At 40.4% G+C, this 15,852-nt stretch overlaps 1 protein-coding gene across 3 annotated transcripts in view; it reads right to left on the bottom strand.

Moving 5' to 3' along the window:
* The window catches only part of PELI1 (pellino E3 ubiquitin protein ligase 1), a 57,423-nt gene that overhangs the window by 28,786 nt on the left and 12,785 nt on the right, over positions 1-15,852 (bottom strand). The window contains exon 1 of one of the 3 annotated variants that reach the window (XM_036334363.1): positions 3,899-4,030. The exons of the other annotated variants lie outside the window; for them this stretch is intronic. The gene's annotated coding sequence lies outside the window, so the exon portion shown is untranslated. Of the gene's footprint in view, positions 1-3,898; positions 4,031-15,852 lie in introns of those variants that run through there. 3 annotated transcript variants of the gene reach the window in all.

The raw sequence follows: 15,852 nt of genomic DNA, 5'->3' as shown, positions 1-15,852 counted from the left end.
ATATCTTTTCCCTAAAACGGAAAATGCAATTCATACATTACACATGTCTAAAGCTGAATGTGAAAAAAATGTGAAACAATTAAATATAAATGATCTGATTAATTATGATTCAAATCATTCCTTTTGCAAACTTACCTGGAACCTTGAAGCCCTGACAATGTTACACTTAAAATTAAGCCACAAAACACCTACCTCTTTATTCCATCGCTATCACAAGCTAGACAAACAACCTTCTCACCAGAGGATAAAATCCAGATAGTATTTAAAGCATCTCCCAATTACACTTAGAATCACACAGTGAATAGCTGTCTGCTCAGTGTTCTTTCACTTAAGCATCTCATAATGTGTGTGGGTGAGCCTGTGTTATGCAAAATAGGTAAACACTATATAATTCTAGATTCTATTGGCTGAAGTAAGAATTCGCTTCTCTCTCACCTCCTCCTTAAGGAAGTCTGTGGCCCAAAAGGGAAGAAACGGAAGTAAGCAAGAAGCACAGAAAAAATTCTAACATGGGCTTATTCTCAAGTTATGAAATTAGGTACTTCAAAAGGGGTTCTTAAAAGGCTAATGTAATTAACTATATAAATGCTCTATAAATGTCAGAAGTAGAGCTGAAATACTAAACTACCTTTTCATGATAGTGTAATAGCCTATTTGAACATATTTAGTATAATAATCTGTTAAAGAACACTCCTTTTAAAAAAACAGAAGAATCAATATAATTCATGTGAAGAAAGAGTGTCCTTTTAGCACTCAAAATACATCAGATTTTTTGGGGGGGGGGGTTTTGTTTTACAACACTATACAGTATATTACAGGCATAAGAACAGGTGAAAATTCAATCACATTTTCAAATGATCATGCTTGTTTATTCCCAGCTTTATACTTTAAAATAAATCAGATTAATTTGCTGCTTATTAACATGGAAGAATGACAGCAGTACCTAGAGGTGAGTTGGAAGTATACAAGCTTCATTAAATAAGCTACCGAAGGTACCATACTTACTGAACTTAGCTGCTTTTAGATTATGCTACCTGTAACCTTCATTTGAGGAGTTATTGCCTACTATTCCAAATTCCCCCATATCTTCTCTTAAGAATGTGTTCTATTATGGTGAAGGATTGGTTGTGCAAGGAACTAGTCTATTCCTCTACACAGCCAAAGGTGAACTTGCTTTGTGCTTAATTACATTTAAGATAAATAAAAAAAACACCCACATGCTAATTCAAGTCACAAGAATAAATGATAGTTCATACCTGTTCAATAAGCTGCATATGCAAACCAACTGTACCAGCGATTTTCAACCATTTTCATCTCATGACACACAAATTGATTACAAAATTATGTAGCACACCAAAAAATATTATATATTTTGCTAAACATTAACCAAAAAATTAATAATAATAATTATCCTCTTTCCTACAAAGTGACTTAAAAAAAAAATCAGATGCCTATGCCTATATTTATATATGTAAGGATTTCTGGTACCAAGAATTAACCAATCAGATGCAACCTTATTATGTGACATGGTTAATAAGATGCAATTCTATTATATGACCTATATATATTTACTAGAGGCCCAGTGCACGATATTTGTGCACTCAGGGGAGGGGGCGTTCCCTTAGCACGGATTGTGAGAGGGCGCAGGCCAGGCCTAGGGACTCCACCGGTGCACAATTGGGGCCAGGGAGGGACCACCAGAGGGCTCCAGGGCGTGTCCGACCTGTGTTACTCAGTCCTGGTAGGTGGACCCCAGCAGCAAGCTAACCTACCAGTCAGAGCATCTGCCCCCTGGTGGTCAGTGCATGTCACAGCGACTGGTTGACTGCCCCTTGGTGGTCAGTGCATGTCATAGCGAGCAGTTGAGTGGCCTTAGCATATCATTAGCATATTACGCTTTGATTGGTTGAATGGCCGACCAGACACTTAGCATATTAGGCTTTTATTATATAGGACTAGTTGCCTGGTGCACGAAATTCGTGCGGGAGAGGAGGGTGGGGTGTCCCTCAGCCCGGCCTGCACCCTCTCCAATCTGGGACCCCTTGGGGGATGTCCGACTACTGGCAGTCGGACATCCTTCTCACAATCTGGGACTGCTGGCTCCTAACTGCTCACCTGCCTGATCACCCCTAACCACTCTGCCTGCTGGCCTGCTCACCCCCAACTGCATGCCCCCCCCAGCCGGCCTGCTCGCCCCCAACTGGCCCCCCTTGCCGGCCTGATCACCCCCAACTGCCCTCCCTTTCTGGCCTGATTGCCCCTAATCGCCTCTGCCTCGGCCCTGCCACCATGGCTTTGTCCAGAAGAGTGTCCAGAAGGTCTCTCGGTCTAATTAGCATATTACCCTTTTATTAGTATAGATGGTTCAGGGAAAAGAGAAAAGAGGTCAGTGTCCCTGACTAAATAGTCAGGTATTGCATATTTTAAAAATTCTCTGGCACACCGGTTGAAAATTGCTGATCTATACTATCCACCCATTAAACTGACACTCAACTTAAGTCTAGGGCCTAAATTCTCTTTCTCTCTCTTTTTTTTTAATCCTCACCTGAGGATATTTTTCCAATAATTTTTAGAGAGTGGAAGAGAGAGAGACAGAGAAATATTGATGTGAGAGAAACACATCAACTGGTTGCCCTGACTGGGGCCTGGGCCAGGGAGGAGCCTGAAACTGAGGTATGTGCCCTTGACTGGAATCAAACCTGGGACTCTGGTCCACAAGCCAATGCTCTATCCACTGAGCCAAATGGCTAGTGCAGGGCCGATATTCTCTTATATAAAAATACTTCTGTTGGTCCTAAGTCCAATAATACCTTGTCACCTAACACCTTGGCACAAGATGAACTGCCCTCTACATATAGCAGCAGGTTTAATTCTGTTGCTTCCCAGCATTCCACAACTGTGCCACATCCCCTGAAGCTGTTTTTCAGTAAATCTGCATGTTTCTTTTGCTTGTTCTGTTGGCAGCAGGCCCACGTAGGTGACAATCTGCTCAGGTATCCTGCTTTCATCCAATATAGATACACATCCAGTCCAGGAAACATACCTATACAAACGATCTGGGCATATTCTATCTAAAGATTTTGCTAATTGGTGAGCCTGCCTTGGTCATGTGATTCTAGTCTGATGAAACTGCTCAAGAAGCCGGACATGACAGGTCCAATACTCATACTAAGCAGAATGTAGTTGTGACTGACTGTGTCACAACAAAACCCAAGGACTTGCCATACTTTAGACCAACATATTGACTCTCTTATTAACTGTGGGAGTGTATTTCTTGCTCAACTCCTAGGGCAACCAAGATGTCAACAACTCTTATGCTATGATCATAAACTACTTTAATGATTAAGAGTATAAAAATTCCTTATGTATATCAAGCTCTGTGTTTATACAAAATAATCTCCTGAGGAAATATACTTTTCTTAAAGAGCTCTAAGACATTACAAACAAAAATACTCTATATTTTCTGAGTATGATGAACTATTTTTATAGGACAAAGACCCATATTCATAAGGGAGAGAAGGGCTAGAATTAAATTTTTAAGTGTTTCTTTCCCAATCTGAATTCTGATTTTTTTGTAAAGAACTTTATTTTTGATTTCCACATGTGCCTTATTTACAATGATGTCTGATTAATAACTCCATGGAGGCCATTCAAATACAAAAACAAAACTTTACTTAGCTTTCTTGGCTGATGGGACAAATGAACTTGAATCTAAATGACCTTTCTCCTACTCTTATTCCATATTTGGCTTGGCTTAAAACTTCCTTGTCTTCATTTACAATGCCTAAACTTCTGGCAGTTATCTCAGTTGAGGTCAGGGACCAATGTTAAACTTCCAATACCCTGAAAATGTTTAAAAATCATTCCAGAAAAACAAAACAAAACAAAGTGCACTTACCTCACAATTTCTAGGCCTTTTCAGTTGTTTTTCTTTATCTTATGGTCCTATTTTTCTTCTTATTTAGTTGTAGCCTAGGTTTTGATTTCACCAACACATGTGACCTCCTAGAGCTTGCTTCTTCTCTAATGATCTCTGAATACTTCTAAGGAAGCAATGAAGTACTCATTCCTCACAATCCCTTTGCTTCTAGCCACACCCACAGCAGGCGTGTAAATTATTTCATTCTTTAGTTGCACCTCACTGGTAACACTAAGGTCATGTTCCTCTAAACCAGCCGTGGGCAAACTACGGTCCGCGGGCCGGATCTGGCCCGTTTGAAATGAATAAAACTAAAAAAAAAAAAAAAGACCATACCCTTTTATGTAATGATGTTTACTTTGAATTTATATTAGTTCACACAAACACTCCATTCATGCTTTTGTTCCGGCCCTCCGGTCCAGTTTAAGAACCCATTGTGGCCCTCGAGTCAAAAAGTTTGCCCACCCCTGCTCTAAACCATAAGGCAAACTCACACAGAAGGCATTTGCTATTCTATAATAATTCTTTCCTGAATTATCTACAGGTGTCCAGGTTTTTACTTGCCCAACCCACTAACATCAATCCTTTTGAGGAAAAGGTACATTGCAGCCTAAAATTTTCCAAGAAGGCCTAATTCTTCCTTGTTGGAGGCAGGAAGAAAAAAAATCACTGGTCCTACTGTATCATATAAGCACATTTTAGAGCTGGAAAGAACCTTAAAGAATATCCTATTCAACTTGCTTAATTTTCCTTTCAATTCCCTCATTTTATAGACGAGAAAAAAAATCTATATCCAGGAAGAATAAATTATTTGATGAACTCTACTATAGGGCTAAGTAGTAGAGTTAGTTAATAGATCTTTTTGATTTCCTCATTAGTTTCATTATTTTGGAGGCAATACCATAAATGCTAAAGAACAGAGCAGTCAGCTAACAAGTAACTCCTACCTCGCATTATGTAAGTACTAGAGGCCCAGTGCACAAAAATTTGTGCACTCGGGGGTTGGGGGGGACCCTCAGCCTGGCCTATGCCCTCTTGCAGTCTGGGACCCCTCAGAGGATGTCCACCTGCTGGCTTAGGCCCACTCCCTGGGGGATTGGGCCTAAGCTGGCAGTCAGACATCACTCTGGCAGCCTGGCAGCCCTCGGGGGATGTCCACTTATCTAGCAGGGAGGAGACCTAAGCTGCAGTCGGACATCCAGGAGACCTAAGCTGCAGTCGGACATCCTTAGTGCTGCTGAGGAGGCGAGAGAGGCTCCCGCCACCACCGCTGTGCTGGTAGCCATCAGCCTGGCTTGTGGCTGAGCAGAGCTTCCCCTGTGGGAGTGCACTGACCACCAGGGGACAGCTCCTGCATTGAGCATCTGCCTCCTGGTGGTCAGTGTGTGTCATAGTGACCAGTCATTCCCAGTCATTCTGCTGTTAGGGTCAATTTGCATATTACCCTTTTATTATATGGGATAAAGGCCTGGTGCACGGTGGGGGCCGGCTGGTTTACCTTGAAGGGTGTCCCGGATCAGGATGGGGGTCCCGCTGGGGTGCCTGGCCAGCCTGGGTGAGGGGATGATAGCTGTTTGCAGCTGGTTACACCGCCTTCAGGGTGGGGGTCCCCACTGGGGTGGCCTGGACAGTCTGGGTGAGGGGCTTATGGGTGTTTTCAGGCTGGCCAAGCCCCTCCAGCAACGGAAGCTCCCAGCCTCTCCTTTTTTTATTTTTTTTTATTCTGGGATTTATTTACCTTCTATAATTTAAATTTTGTTGCTTTGAGTGGAGCTCAGAGCCGGCCAGGGTGGGTGGGAGGGAAGCCTCCTGCTCGCTCCAGCTCCGTGGCCACAGCTGGCTGAAAGCAGGTATCTGGGGTTTATTTACCTTCTATAATTGAAACTTTGTTGCTTTGAGTGGAGCTCAGAGCCGCCGTGGCAGCTTGGCTTCCTCCATCATTGGGGCAAGCAAGCCTCCTGCTTGCTCCAGCTCCGTGGCTGTTGGCCGCCATCTTGGTTGGGTTAATTTGCATATAGTCACTCTGATTGGCTGGTGGGCGTGGCTTAAGGCATAGCAAAGGTATGGTCAATTTGCATGTTTGTCTTTTATTAGTGTAGATTATCATGTGAGATGGCCAGATCTTCACCTCTAGCTCTATTCTTTGCTGTGTGTGGTTACAATTCTACATATTTTTTATGGTTTTTTGTTTTTTGTTTCAGAAGGGAGAGGGCGAGAGAAATAGAAGCATCAATGATAAGAATCATTGATCGGCTGCCTCTTGCATGCCTCTTACTGAGACTCGAGCCTGCAACCGGGGCATGTGCCCTGACCAGGAATTGAACCATGACCTCTTGGTTTATAGGTTGACACTCAACCACTGAGCTATGCTGGCTGGGCTGTTATTCCAATTTTATACCATAAAAAGAAAGCTGAAAATCAGACAAATAAAAGCGATGATTGGCGTATCATGGAGATTTGTTTTTTTCTGCTCACCTGATAGGCCTCCCTGAATTGGCTGTTCACACTCCCACTTTGTGGACTTTGCTAACCTCGAAATCCCCTTAACCCAAAGAAAGAAATCTAAATACCAAAAGTACTGCCACATAGAGGACCTGAATACATACTTCTCCAAAGAGGACATACAGATGACCAATAGACATATGTAAAAGTGCTCAAAGCCACTAATCATTAGAGAAATGCAAATTAAAACCATAATGAGATATCACCTTATACCTGTCAGAATGATTATCATCAATAAATCAACAAACAAATGTTGGTGAAGATGTGGAGTAAAGGGCATCCTTGTGCCCTGTTGGTGGGAATGCAGATTGAAGCACAAGGGTTCCCTTTCATGCACATCCTCCTGTGGAAAGCAGTATGGAGGGTCCTTCAAAAGTTAAAAATGCAACTTCCTTATGACCCAGTGATTCCACTTTTAAGTAAATATTCAAAGAAACCCAAAATACTAATTCAAAAGAAAATATGAACTGCTATGTTCATTGCAGTGTTATTCACAGCTAGAGGCCCAGTGCACAAAACTCGTGCACTGGTAGAGTCCCTAGGGGCTGCTGGCTGCTGGCTGGGGCCTCCCTCCCTTCCTTTGGCTGGCCCTGCCCCCTGGTTGAACTCCCGAACAAACTCACGTTCGAGGGAACCATGTGCATACTACGCTTTTATTATATATAGGATGCCCATCAATAGACAAGTGGATAAAAACATTGTGGTACATATTCAATGGAATACTGCTCAGCCATAAAAAAGCATGAAATCTTACCACTGACAGTATGGATGGACCAAGAGGGCATTATGCTAAGTGAAATAAGTCAGTCAGAGAAAGACAAATACCATATGATTTCACTTACATGTGGAATCTAAAGAACAAAATAAAAAAACAAAATTAAAACAGACTCACAGATACAGAGAACAGACTGATGGTTGCCAGAGGGGCAGGGGGTTGGGAGACCAGGTGAAAACAGTGAAGAGATTAAGTACAAATTGGTAGTTACAAAATAGTCACTGGGATATAAAGAACAGCATAGGGAATATAGTCAATAATATTGTAATATATGATGCCACATAGGTACTGGAAAAATTGGGAGAAGCACTTTGTAAGTTTACGATTATCTAACTAATATGCTGTACACCTAAAACTAATACAAAATAATATTGAATGTATACTATAATGGAAAAATAAAAGTTTTAAAAAGGAAAAAGAAAAGTACTGCCATACATAACCCAAAGAATGAAAAGAAAATTTGCATCTGCCCTGACCAGTGAGGCTCAGTTGGTTGGAGCATTGTCCCATGCACTGAAAGGTTGGGGCTTCTATCCCTGGTCAGGGCACATACCTGGGTTTTGGGTTTGATCCCAGTTGGGGTGAATGCGGAAGGCAAATGGATCGATATTTCTCTCTCACATGGATGTTTCTCTCTCTCTGTCTCTCTCTCTCTAAGATCAATAAAAAAAATATCCTCAGGTGAGTATTAAAAAAATTTGCAAATCACATATCTGATACAGATATATCTATATTTAGATACAAATATATAATGAACCCTCACAATTAAATAATATAAATGATGAAATTAAAAACTGGTAAAGGATCTGAACAGAGATTTCTCCAAAGAATACAAATAGCCAAAAAATACTCAGCATCATTAGCCATTAGGGAAATGCAAATCAAAACTACAATGAGATATCACTTCACACTCCCTGGGATGAGTATAATAAAAAAGACAGACAATGACAAGTATTGGCAAGGATGTGGAAAAGTTGGAATCTTGAGATAGGAAAGTCAAATGGTGTAGTCACTTTGCAAAAACAGTCTGGCAGTCTCTCAAATGATCAAACATAAAGTTATCATATGACCAGGAATTCCACTCCCACATGAAATAAAAACATGTCTACAAAAAGACTTATGCACAAATGTTCACAGTGAACATTAGTCATAAAAGCCAAAAAGTGGTAAACCAAATATCCATCAACTGATGAATGAATAAACAAAATGTGGTACATCCATACAATGGAGTATTACTTGGCAATAATATAATAAAATAAAATACTGATACTTGCTACAACATGGATGAACCTTGAAAACATGCTAAGTGAAAGGACCATATACTGTATGATTCCATTTATATGAAACTAGAGGCTCAATGCACAAAATTGGTGCACGGGGAGGGTCCTTAGGCCTGGCTGGCGATCAGGGCCAATCTGGCTGCCGGCCGGGGCCTTATTTCATTCTGTGCTGCCCACTGGTGGTCAGCACATATCATAGCAAACGGTCGAACTCCCGGTATCCTGGTGGAACTCCCAAGGGGAATACTTTAAATATTAGCATTTAATATATATAGATGTCCAGAATAAGCAAATCCAGAAAATAAGATTAGTGGTTGCCTAGGTTTGGGGTGTGGAAACTAGGGGGATTGGGATGTGACAGCTAAAGGTTATGGGGTTTCTTTTTCAGGTGATGAAAATGTTCTAAAATTGATACTGATGATGGTTGCACAACTCTGTGACTATACTAAAAATTACTGTGTGGTATATAAATGATATCTCAATAAAGCTGTTTAATAAACAAAGCATTAACTACATTAAAACAAACAAACAAACAAAAAAACCACACAAAAACCTGCCATAAACTCAAGATCATTCACTGGATACTAACATATCTGGAATTCAAATACTGATTTTTTTTTTAAACAAGAGATAAGAAAAACTTATGCAGCTTTAGAACTTGCATTAACTCCCACTTCTTCTAGAACCAGAGAAACTGAGAGAAAAGTCATTTGAACATTCACAGGATATCCTATCTAATAACAGAGAAACATGGTAATTAACCGTAACTTCGCTACCCTTCCCATCGGCTAATCAACAAGATATGCAAATTAACTGCCAACCAAGATGGCGGCTGGCAGCTAGGCAGCTGAAGCGAACAGGAGGCTTGCTTGCTCAAATAATAGAGGAGCAAGAGGCCTGCTGCTGCCGGCCTGTGAGCTGCACTCTAAGAAACAATGTTGCTATTATAGAAGCTAAACAAACCCCAGAAACCTGCTTTCAGCCAGCCAGGCATTAGAGCTGGAGCTGCAACAGTGTTTCAATTACAGAAGCCAAACAAACCCAGATACCTGCTTTCAGCAGCCGAGGTCTCAGAGCTGGAGCCAAGCCTCAGAGCTAAAGCCGGCTCTCAGTTCCAGTGACAGCCATAGAAGGTAAATAAATCCCAGAATAAAAAAAAGAAAAAGAAAAAAAGGAGAGGGTGGGAGCTTCAGTCACCTGCCAGCCTGAAAACAGCCCTCAGCCCCTCACCCAGACTGGCCAGGCACCCCAGTGGGGACCCCCATCCTGAAGGGGGTGTGACCAGCTGCAAACAGCCATCATCCCCTCATCCAGTCTGGCCAGGCACCCAAGTGGGACCCCCACCCTGATCCGGGACACCCTTCAGGGCAAACCAGCCGGCCCCCACCTGTGTACCAGGACTCTATCCTATATAGTAAAAGGGTAATATGCAAACTGACCCTAACAGCAGAAGGACTGGGAATCACTGATCACTATGACACACACTGACCACCAGGGGGCAGACGCTCAATGCAGGAGCTGCCCTCTGGTGGTCAGGGCACTCTCACATGGGAGGAGCTCTGCTCAGCCGCAAGCCAGGCTGATGGCTGCCAGCACAGCAGTGGTGGTGGGAGCCTCTCCCACCTCCTCAGCAGTGCTAGGGATGTCCGAATGCAGTTTAGGCCTGCTCCCTGCTGGCAAGTGGACATCCTCCAAGGGCTGCCGGGCTGCCAGAGGGATGTCTGATTGCCATCTTAAGCCCAATCCCCTGGGGAGCGGGCCTAAGCCAGCAGGTGGTCATCCCCTGAGGGGTCCCAGACTGCGAGAGGGCACAGGCCGGGCTGAGGGACTCCCCCGCCCCTCGGAGTGCACAAATTTTTGCGCACCGGGCCTCTAGTCCTATATAATAAAAGCCTAATATGCAAATTGACTGAACAGAGGCGACAGGTGGCAGCGGTGGGGGGCAGGTGGGCGAGTGGGCAGCTCCAGGCTGGCCAAGGCGGGTGCCAGTGGAGGCCCCCTGATCGCCCTGCCAGTCACCCCACAGATCGGCCCTGACTGCCAGCCAGGCCTAGGGACCCTACCATGCATGAATTTCATGCATCGGGCCTCTAGTGTAAGTATTCAATGAGGTGACGATTTTCCCAAACCAACTGTTTTTTGTACCAAAATAACAAAATTCACAATTAGGGTTGGAATTTTTAATTTCATATTCTGTTTCAATCTAGCCTTAATTGTAGACGTGAATTTTTGCTTTATGTTTTTGCCAACATCTTACATCACTTTCAATAAATGCAACTGAGGAGTGTTTTCTCTAACACCAATCAGTTAATCAATTCTCTAGCACCAACTGGATGTCCAACAATTCAATTCAATTCAATTCTGATACTACCTGGACTTAGCTCAAATCCCACAAGTTAAAGGGCTCAGTCCCACAAGACTGCCCCAATTCAGATGCCAAATGCACGTCCAGGCCACCCTTACTTCTTACAGACTGGCTATACATCAGGAATTCCCTTGCCCCCCTCATGTTCTATAATATACTAGTACAGCTCACACAACTCAGAAAAGCACTTTGCAGTTTAATTAATTTAGGTATTGGAGCCATTTTCAAACTGAGGGCTGTAGTCTCCCTTATAATTTTGTGCATCTAGTCACTAATAATGTAATTATTAATCCAAAAAATATTACTGCGCATTCACTATAATGCCAGAAGCTATGGGAGTATTCAAACTAATGCAAAAGGTATGATTTCCTCCACCACCACTTGCTTACGTACAGTTATGAAAAAGAAAAAAAGTGTTCATCAATCACCCCAATCCAAATCAATATAAGAGAGGTACCATATTAAAGCAAATATTATAGATATTGTAAATTCCAAAGAAAAGTAATACTACTTTGGTGGAAGAAGATCCAGGAAAAGCTTCAGAGTTTGATTGTAGAGTATACAAGAGTATGTTTAAATTTTTACACCTATCTTTGAATTTCATACAGCTTAAAATTCTCAGCTTAAAATTCTCTATTAATATTTTCACATATTAACATTTGTCAAAGCACTGGATTCTATGTAAGTTAACATGATTATTTTTCATAATACAAATAAATAAGATTCTAATTAACATATTTTTCTTTCTCTCTTTGAGGCCCTGACTTGGATATAAAATTGCTGATATTAAATCTATATGTTTGGTGGAGTTTTTGTTGTTGTTGTTTGTATACCTTTGACCACAGAGTCTATCACTATGTTTACTGAGCCAAATTTATCTACAAGGACAAAGAGCAAAGCTTCCTATTCATTCTAGCTAAATCAATTAGGTTATTCACACACTTATTGAACATTTGCCAAAAGTTTTTTTTTGTATCAAAAAAAAAGGAGTTTTATAATAAAGGTTTATCTTGTTTTGGGGGGAAAAAAGCCAGGGTTCTCAAATTCACTGTGTTACTTTGCAACTCTTGCTTCACTTTCCTTCAACATTGTGTAGGTGGAGGGAAGAAACCAAGACATTCAGAACAAAATGTGAAGTCAAGGGAAATTTTTAGACAGCAATAAATTGTGGAAATGACTTAAACTTACTGTCAGAACAATCTTTCATAGAGAAATATAAATGTAGGCACGTTAGTACATCCTTGACATTCAATGAAAAATACTAACTAGGCTCAGAATACCATAAATTCAGACCTTATATGTTCGAACAAATTTGGACTCTTTTCATATAAATAATACCTCAATAAACAGAAATTAAAATAGGTTTTGTCTAATTGCTATTCTTAATACTTAAAAAAGACAAATTCTTAATTCATTCATATATGTTAACATAAAAATAGAAGGAGCTACCTAAATGACTATATTAGACTAAAATGTGTCATTTTCTACTTCATTTCATATTTTTGGTGTTAGAAAGGAAGAGTAACCCCTAAGAGGTAGGTATCTTATATTCCTTTTCAGTAAAAACTGACTTTTCATTTTCAGACTAAAATCTGTCACAGAAATTAATACAAAAGCCTTTGTTAGTGTCCCTCATCTCCCCTTACTCCATCTCTTCCTAAAACCCTGAGTATCTAGAACAGAACCTTAGATTTCATGGTTCTTTATAAGTTTCTTGGTCGAAAAGCCCAGTTTGCTTAAGACATTAAATAAAGTGTTAACCTGGAAAAACATGTTAACCCCTAAAGACACTGCCTTATGTCACAATAACTACCAACAAATTTGATTACTACAGCTAACAGGAAAACTAATATTATGGTATTTGTTAAAGTAGCACCAAATTTTATGTTGATATATTCTCAAAGATCTTCAGAGATGAAAAGTCTTAGCAATTCCCATTTGTATGTTGATTTAAAACAATTTGGAATTGAATTCATACAAATTTCAAATTAGCACTAAGCACTAAACAAACAAACAAAACATACAAACTGCTCTTTCCTAGACAAGAGCTAATCCTGATAATGGAAAAGGAAAACACTATCAAGTGTTAAGGACAACTACTTTCTGCTGCCCAGAAAACATTCACCCTTCCTGTGGTATAATAGTGTTTTCATCCCTTTTTGGAAATAGTTTATAGTATCTGGTGGAGTTGACTACGCCCTCAATCTTGATGGTTGGGCATAAGGCTCAGTCCCAGTCAGAGCTTCACATTCCCCTCCCTACAAGGGGAATGGGCCAGTCTGAGCCAATGAGATGCAATGAGACTTGCTGGGCTTCTAGCAAAAACCATGGTCACTCTTTCCAGATACACACTACACTGAGGATTTAGGGGCTGAAGGGACTGAAGTTATCTTTTGCTCATGTAGGGCTGAGGAATAAAGCCAAAACCAAGAAAACAGTGCTAAGAAATATACAGAAATGAAGCCTTGATTAGCATTGTTTGAGTCTTGGGTGGAGCCATTCTTAAAGCCACATCTATCCTGGACCAGTTTACACAAACCAATGTCTTTTCCCCACTTAAGCTAGTTTGAGGGGAGTTTTATTGTCACACTGAAAGAGTCTAACGGATAGAAATACTATTTTAAGTGTATTTGTTTCCACAAGAGTAAGTACACTAGGTCACAGAATTCAATTCCAAAAAAGGTAAAAACAGATTCTTCCCTCACATGATTCTGGTTTTTCAAAGTCCACTCTTTCTGAAGAACTCCTCCCTGCTAAATTCAAAGGCTACAAGACTTTGTATCTTTTGCCTTAATGTGAAGAAATTTTTTTTTGCCACAAATGAGTAAGAATAAAAAAAAATCAACTGTGGAAAAAAGAAGTAAGTATAGGGTTGGTGAGGGGAATCATCTATAGAAGCTGTAAATAGTAACCAGATGTGCTTTTTTTACTGAAGACCTTAATGAGAGTCAAAGACAAAATCTTATAAAATTAAACAGGTTCAACTACATACAGACTCTAATACAAAGACACCAAAATACTAAAATCAAAGCTCCTATTTTAAAAGCAGCTAAAAGAATTCAAATTCAAAGGAAAACTCTTTGGGAAATTGAAACATCTCAGACTCTGGACAAAATCACTATATAGTTTCAAAAGAGTAAATAGTTAAACATATCAAAAATATTTATTTTAGGCACTCTATGTTAATACTGAATCCTCAAGTCATTCTGAAAATGTTTAGGAAAATAAGACTTAACAGAGTACATAAATCATACTTAGGAGTAATATAAAAGTAGTACTTCCATTTTCTAGGGATTTTGATGACTTAACTGCTAACAAGAAAGGGAGAATAACAATGAACAAATAATAAAATGGAAGTAAGATGTATATCCTTGTGCTTCTCAGATCATATTGAAGTGAGCTTCTACCTACCTATTTGAGATCTTCATTTTAAACACCAGGTATGAGCACTGTAATGAATTACAAGACTCTTATAACAATGAGACCATTAATATGGAGTCTGTCTATGTGCAAGAGGATGAGATGAATTATTAGTTGAAATAAAGTAAAATAGAGTGGTTAAGGGAGTTCTGGAGTCAGACTGTCTATGTTTGTCTCCTGGCACTGTCATTTAATAGCTGTGAGACTTGGACCAACTTCAGTAAGGTTCAGTTTCTGTATTTGTAAACCTAAGATAATAAGTAATAATATTAACATGTATGCAGTGCTCATCATAATTGGTGCCAGGCATTTTACAAAGATCTTTACATATTAATTCTTTAACTCCCAATGATATTCTTCAGAGATAAATATCATCTCTGGTTTTAAAAAAATATTTTTAATTGATTTTTTTAGAGAGACAGGAAGGGAGAAAGACAGAGAGATAGAAGCAATGATGAGAGAAACATCACTGACTGGCTGTCTGCTGCACACCCACTACTAGGATTTGAGCCAGAAACCTAGGATGTGCCCTGACCGAGAATCAAACCGGTGACCTGTGGATTCCTAGGTTGATGCTCAACTACTGAGCCATAAGAGCCGGGCTCATCTCTCTCTTTTTTTAAAAAATATATTTTACTGATTTCAGAGAGGAAGGAAGAGGGAGAGAAAGAGAGAAACATCAATGATGAGCCCTAACCGGTTTGGCTCAGCGGATAGAGTGTCGGTCTGCGGACTGAAGGGTCCCAGGTTCGATTCTGGTCAAGGGCATGTACCTTGGTTGTGGGCACATCCTCAGTAGAGGGTATGCAGGAGGCAGCTGATCCATGTTTCTCTCTCATTGATGTTTCTAACTCTCTATCCCTCTCCCTTCCTCTCTGTAAAAAATCAATAAAATATATTAAAAAAAAAAAAACAAAAAACATCAATGTTGAGAGAGAGCTGCCTCCTGCACGCCCCCTACTGGGGATCGAGCCCGCAACCCGAGTATGTGCCCTTGACTGTATTCAAACCGGGGACCTTCCAGTCCGCAGGCCTACGCTCTATCCACTGAGTCAAACCAGCCAGGGCCATCTCTGTTTTATAGATGAAGAGACTGAAGCCCAGAGCAGTAAATTACCTGAGGTCACACAGCTAGTAAGTGGTAGGGGCTGGCATTTGGGATAGGAATCTGCGAAGTCTTGACTAAGAGTCTATACTTACAATCATTACAGGTGACTACTTTTCACTAATATTACCTACCTCAAGAGTTGTTAAAAGAATTAAACAAAGTACCTAGCGCATAATAGTAGCTCAATAAAGGTTTATTGTTACAGTACTTCTGATAGTCATTTTCTATTTACTTGAATATTTATATTATTATTTAGAAATGATTACTTTAGTATGGAATGAATGCTGGAAATGAATTTTTATGAAGGGTAAAAAACTTCTATGGTCTGGTACTTCTGAGGCTCCCATGAGTTTGACCTTGAACATGGGAATCTGAGGTACCTCTGAGACATCCATGGGAAGAGATGGAAGTATTTATACAGGTTGGAACAAAAGTAGGTTTACAGTTGCGAGTATGTGAAACAGTTTATTCCTGTATTATTTA

Source organism: Myotis myotis, unplaced genomic scaffold (assembly GCF_014108235.1).
Source record: "Myotis myotis isolate mMyoMyo1 unplaced genomic scaffold, mMyoMyo1.p scaffold_m19_p_14, whole genome shotgun sequence".
Classification (NCBI taxonomy): Eukaryota; Metazoa; Chordata; class Mammalia; order Chiroptera; family Vespertilionidae; genus Myotis; species Myotis myotis.
This window is presented reverse-complemented; position numbering and strand designations above follow the sequence as displayed.